Source organism: Chrysochloris asiatica, unplaced genomic scaffold, assembly GCF_000296735.1.
Source record: "Chrysochloris asiatica unplaced genomic scaffold, ChrAsi1.0 scaffold00120, whole genome shotgun sequence".
Taxonomy (NCBI): Eukaryota; Metazoa; Chordata; class Mammalia; order Afrosoricida; family Chrysochloridae; genus Chrysochloris; species Chrysochloris asiatica.
In genome coordinates this window covers 7617936-7624795 of record NW_006408638.1, presented here as the reverse complement: position 1 = coordinate 7624795, position 6860 = coordinate 7617936, and the positions used below count along the sequence as shown (strand labels likewise).

Below are 6860 nucleotides of genomic sequence, written 5' to 3'. Positions count from 1 at the left end.
GCATATGCACAAGAACATCCATACTTGCAGATAATACCCACTTGACCTGGCTTCAATGACTGGATGATCAGAGCTCAACTAGAAGAAGAAAGAAGAGGGAAAAAAGAGTAATCTGATACAATTTGATGAACTTGACCTACACCTATGCATGCAGTAGCTCAAAAGAGGGAACAAATTTTTACAGCAAGGATCATTCCCACACCCTCCATACACAGAGTAAACAGGGATGGGCAGCTTGGACATTGGCTACCCAAAGTTGAGGGCTACAAAGGCAAGAATTGCCTGGCTTACAAGCTTTCAACAGGGAACCTAGATCCAGAGGGCATGGAGGAAGATAGAATCTCCACTGAGTAGTATCCAATCTGTCTGGGCGGGGCTGATGAAAGGACATGCGGATAGGTCTATTGTGATACAATAGTGAATAATTGTTATCAGGACTGATTGTGAGGGTTGGAAATGTGAAGGTAGACGTTTTGCAGCAAGGAGGGGAGTGATGAACTTTGCAGTCTAGGAGCAGAGGTCCCTGGGACCATCAAGGGAGAAGAGCAGAGAGTGGCACCCTACCCAGAGAAGCAGTGATGCCAGAGATGGAGGCAGAGACAATGACGTGGAGAGGTGGAGCAGCTGGGGATTTTAGACCCAGCAAGGGAGAGGGACTGTGTGCTGACGACTGGGGGACAGGCTTGTAGGGTATGCCCTTTGGTTGGCACTTGGATTTACTTCATGGATAACCTGAACAGGAATTATACTTTTGCCCAAATTAAAACACAATCTTCCCCCGCAAAGATAAAGTATGTATCCATCCTTAAAGTACTAGTGCAAACTACTGTTATTGTTGTTAAATTGCATCAATTAAGTTCCAACCCAGAATGATGCAGTATATCCAAGGAGCAACAGGTGAGTTTGAACCGCTGACCATGTGATTCAAACTAACTTTGCAGTCCTGAGCTTATCCTACAACACCACACCAGGATTCCTGTGCAAACTACTAGCACCAGGACTCCAACCAGTATAAGGTAAAAATTTGAAGAAATGGAGTTACAATGAGCATACTGTAAGCCTTTTCTCATTAGGCTTTTTCTCAGGCTGTTGTCTCATCTAGAATTCAAAGAGAAAGCTGTAGTCTTGTTAGTTTGATTTGTCAGAGGACAGTTTTGATTCAAGGATCCAACTAAAAAAAAATAACTGGAAGATGAATAGTACTTGTTAAGTGCCATTGAGTGATTTTTGACTCATATTAACCCTGTATAGGGTTTCCAAGGAAGTGACTGATGGGTTTGAACCACCGGTATTGCAGTTAGCAGTCCAGTGCTTATCCTACAGCACCACACCAGGACTCAGCAGAGATTAAAATGTCTGCCTTCTGTAGAAAAGAAAAGTCTGGAGTGTGGAGCTTGGTAAACATCTTGCACTTTTTACACAGTAATCATAACAAAACTTAAAGTCCATATTTCATCTAATAAAACTTAAAACCAAATTCTAGATAACTATCCAGTAATTAATTGCCTGCTATTATATGACATAGGAGAGCTCTGGTAGTGTAGTGGTTATGAATCGGGCTGTGAACCTCAGGGTCAGCAGTTTGAAACTATCAGCTGCTCCGCAGGAGAAAGATGAGGCTTTCTGCTCCCGTAAAGATTTACAGGCTCGGAAACCCTGTACAGGGTCACTATGAGTAGGAACCAACTCCAAGGCACACAACAACAACAATTATATGACATATAATATATAAATATACACTGTTTCAATCCCACAAGAGAGAAAGATGAGGCTGTCTGCTCCTGTAAAGGTTTATAGTCTCAGAAACCCTCTACAGGATAGCTATGAGTTGGAACCGACTCAACAACACTTAACAACAGCAACAACAATTATATGATATACTAGATATTGTGAATAATATGTTGCAGACTCTGAATTCTATTATTTTCCTCTGAAGTGTCCTGATTTGTCTTTCTAGCAGACAGTTAAATTACTAGAAATGCAAATCATCGCATCTCCTGGGCAATCTCACAGTAGTGTTGGTGGTGATAATGGCAGCAACAGCTGAACAAGAGGAAACCCTTCTCTCTGGCTGGGTAGTCTGTTCCTTGGTAGTACCAAGAATATGGCAGGAATCTTGCTGCTTTATTTCTCTGTCTCATTGCCACTCGCCCTGGAAGCAGAGGCAGTTGTTGAATGTGGGCAAAAGAGTAGGGAGACTAAAAACCCTAGATTTCTGGCCAAAGGAATGGGATGAGATGTCCTGTATGCCAAGGATTGCTGTTGGAATCATAAAGTGAATGAAACTACAGAAAATAATTCACAAGTTGCAATATGAACTGTTGTACTCTGACCATAAACAACATACCAAAGTTTTGAGAACTGAACTCCAGGGTAGATAACTGCCCAAATCTTAGACTAGCCACAGGATACACCACAGAATACATCACATCGACTTTGAAATCTAAATTGAATTGGAACTACAGCCCATAGAAATCAGGTAGAATTTGAACCTTAACTATGTTGTTGTTAGGTGCCATTGAGTCGGTACCCATTCATAGCGACCTTATGCACAGCAGAATGAAACACTGCCTGATCCTGGGCCAACCTCACTACTGTTGCCACACTTGAGTTCATTGATGCTGCCCCCTGGCCAATCCATCTCGTTGGGGAGCTTCCTCTTTTTCTCTGACCCTCCACCTTGTTGTTGTTGTTATGTGCCGTGGAGTCGATTCTGACTCATAGCGACCCTGTACAGGGTTTCTGAGGCTGTAAATCTTTACGGGAGCAGAACACCTCATCTTTCTCCTGTGGAACAGCTGGTAGTTTTGAACTGCTGACCTTAAGGCTCGAAGCCTGATTCGTAACCACTATGCTACCAGAGCTCCTTCCACCTTACCAAACATGATATCCTTCTCCATTAACTAGTCCCTCCTGACAATATGTCCGAAATATGAGAGACGAAGTTTGGCCATCTTGGCCTCCAAGGAACACTCTGGCTGCACTTCTTCCAACACAGATATGTTGATTCTTTTGGCAGCCCATGACGCTTTCAATATTCTCCTCCAACACCATAACTCAAAAGCATAAATTATTTTACAGTCTTCCTTATTCACTGTCCAGCTTTCACATGTATGAGGTTATTGAAAATACCATGGTTTCCGTCAGGCACACCTTAATCTTCAAGCTGACAACTCTGCTCTTCAACACTTTAAAAGGTCTTGTGCAGCAGGTTTACCTAATGCAATATGCCATTTGATTTCTTGACTTCTGTTTCCATGAGTGTTGGTAGTTGATCCAAGAAGAATGAAGTCCTTGCCAACTTCAATATTTTCTCCATTGATAAAAATGTCATTTATTGGTCCAGTGGTGAGGATTTTTGTTTTCTTTACATTGAGATGCAATCCATATGGAAGACTGTGCTCTTTGATCTTCATCAGTAAATATTTTAAGTCTTCTTCACTTTCAGCAAGCAAGGTTATATCATCTGCATATCACAGGATGTTAATGAGTCTTCCTCCAATCCTGATGCCACATTTTTCTTCCTATAACCCAGCTTCTTGGATTATTTTCTCGGCATACAGGTTGAATAAGCATGGTGAAAGAATACAACCTTGTTGCACACCTTTCTTAATTTTAAACAGTTCAGTCTTCCCATGTTTTGTTTGAACAACCGCCTCTTGGTCCACGTACAGATCCCTCATGAGCACAATTTAGTGTTCAGGAATACTCATACTTCGCAATGTTGTCCATAGCTTTTCATGATCCACACAATCAAAAGTCTTTGTGTAGTCAATAAAGCACAGGTACACATCTTTCTGATATTCTCTGCTATCAGCCAAGATCCATCAGACATCAGCAATGATATCTTTCATTCCACGGCCTCTTCTGAATCCAGCTTGAACCTCTGGAAGTTCTCTGTCAATGTATGCTTGCAGCCATTTCTGTATTACTTTTAGTAAAACTTTACTTGCATGGTCTCTTTGATATCTCAACTATGTTGAGGTCCTGCTAAAAAGCTAGCAACAAACTTTTTCCACAAGATCCAAAGTCTCTTAACAGAATATTCAAATTATCTAGAATCACTTCAAAGTAATAGATGTACAAAATGCTAAGAATACAGTAGCATCTTACAAAAAAAAAAGACAGTTAACTAATATTGGTGTGGTTCTATAGGATCAACACTGTATTTCAAACCACAAGGTCAGCAGTTCAAACCCACCTGCTGCTCCTTGAAAACACTGTACAGGGTTGCTATGAGTTGAAATTGACTCCATTGCACATAACAACAACAAAAATAATGAAATCAGTGGATTCCTGGTGGGACAATGTAGGATCAGCCCTGGAGTGAGAATCATAAGGTAGTTTAAACCCACCAGCTGCTCCTCTGAAACCCTACACAGGGTCACTATAAATTGGAAACAACTTGATGACACTTAACAACAACGACAACACAATGCAATCGGAGTCCTGGTGTGGTGCTATAGGATAAGCACTGGGCTGCTAACCATAAGGGCGGTGGTGCAAACCCACTGGCCCCTCCTAGAAAACTCTCTACAGGGTAGCTATGAGTCAGAACCAACTTGACAACACATAGCAAAACAAACAAAACAATGCAACAGAGATACATTGATAATTACTGGGGATTGGAATGTGAAAGTTGGAAACAAAGAAGGAACAGTAATTGGAAATATGAACTTGGTAATAAAAACAATGCCAGAGCTCACATGACAGAATTTTGCAACACCAAGGAGCTATTAATTAAAAATACTACTTTTCAACAATATAAATGGTGAGTGCATATTATTTATGGACCTTGCCAGGTGGAATACACAGGAATCAAATTTACATCTGTGGAAAGAGATGATGGAGAATCTCAATATCATCAATCAGAAATAAAGTCAGGGCCCCACTTCAGAACAGACCATCAATTGCTCATATACAAGTTCAAGTTGAAGCTAAAGAAAATTAGAACAAGTTCATGAGAGCCATGATACAATCTTGGGTATATCCCATCTGAACTTAAAAAGTGTCTTAAGAATAGATTTGGCACATTGAATGCTAATGATTGAAGACCAGATAAGTTGTGACATCAAGGACATCAAGCATGAAGAAAGTAAAAGGTCATTAAAAAGACAGGAAAGCAAAAGGTCATTAAAAAGACAGGTCACGTCCAACAAGTGGCTATACTCCGCGACCCACACAGAGAGATTAAACCTGAGTAGGAGCGACAGGAGATTATAAAAAAAAGAAAGACACAAGACACAAAGTGAAAATAGTAAAGTTGGAAGCAGGTGGGACACAGCACTCTGATGGAGATACTGTGACACCGACTTAGGTTCAGCCCATTTATTATATACACAAAGCAAAGTAGGTATTGGGGGCAAGGAAAAGAAAAACATTTGGTGATATTGACGCATACAGTAAGTTGGACTTTATCAGAAAAATGTATACTTGTGGTTGCTAAGGAGACAGAGATAGGGCAAGATGTTTTTGCAGACTTGTACTGAAGGTCATACAAGGAAAAACCCTTCCAAATTCCCTGTCCCCTGAAGCAGCCCTGCAAGTTCTTCAGGGGGACAAGATGACCTGGGAGCAGCCCGATTTTCTGGACCACAACTCTTTAGTTGCAATCCTTCAGTTAAACTACCCCCAAGTCTTAGACCAGGCCAAAATGGATGTCAGAAAGAAATATTAAATTGGATCTTGAATGTAGAGTATCCTAAGCTAGTGGAAGAAATGGTGGAGTGGCTCACATTGTGTCTCTCTACCCAGTGGCTTTGGTGGCAGTGACACTCCAGCTGCAGGATGCCAATGCCAAGGTTGTACCAGAGAGTTGGTGTTCTTCAGTTTGCTGAGCTGATATTTGGTTATCATTCTGCATGAGGTTCTGACTCAGGTTGGCCCAATATACAGACAAGACAACTTTCTGAACATGAAGATAACTCTGAAGGACGTTGTTCAGACCATCTACAGAAGGCTGGAGGTGGCAGGTATCAAAGTGCAGGATGTCTGGCTAGATGGCTTTGCAGCTGGGCACATGTTGGTCAAAGGCTTGGCTTGAATAGACCTAGATCTCATCTTTCAGTGCCTCTTCCAACATATGTAGATGTCAAGTGCTCAGAGACATGGTTCTGTGTTCACTTCTGAACATCCTGTCAGAGGGGGTGAGCAAGCTCAAAATCAGCCCAATCACTCTTAAGAAGACATTTCCACAAGCTGGTGATGCTAATCACTAGAGCCTCCCCCTCCAACTACAATGGGAGGAATGTGGACTTGGACTTGAAATTCATCGACTCCATCCAGTGCCAGTTGGGTTTAGCATGTACTCTTTTCAAACCATTCTGAATTATTTGGTTTTTACCTATGACAACTCCAATAACTCCATTTCTAAGCATTTCATCCACAGTAATAAGAGAGACCATGTAAAGAGGAAGAAGCCTTTAGCCATCTTCAGAACAAATTGGATGCAAGAACCCTGAAAAAAATTAGAGTAGGACATTTATCAAGTACAACCTCCCCATATGGAACTTCAGGCCCACTGACCAGGAAGAAATCATGAGATGCAGGATTTTCATTAACTTCCTAGACATCCTCAAACAGCAAAGAAAGCTGGAGACCTACCTTCAAAACCACTTTTCCAAAGAGGAGAAAAGCAAATACAACTACCTCATGATATTTCACAAATGAACAAGATCACCATGGGCCTCATGAAGCAAAAATGAAGGCAGACACCATGTAAATCAACTGTCTAGGGATATTAGTCTCCCTCATACGATCCAAGAGTAAATAGATAAAGGTTTACAAAACAGACTAAATGCTTTAGAGAAAGGAAGATTGCTTAAGGGAAATTGTTGTTGTTGTTGTTGTTGTCAGGTGCC

At 41.3% G+C, this 6860-nt stretch overlaps 1 pseudogene; it reads left to right on the top strand.

Moving 5' to 3' along the window:
• Positions 1-6461, top strand: part of LOC102821308 — a 98036-nt pseudogene extending 91575 nt beyond the window's left edge.
• The last annotated feature ends 399 nt before the right edge of the window (positions 6462-6860 follow it).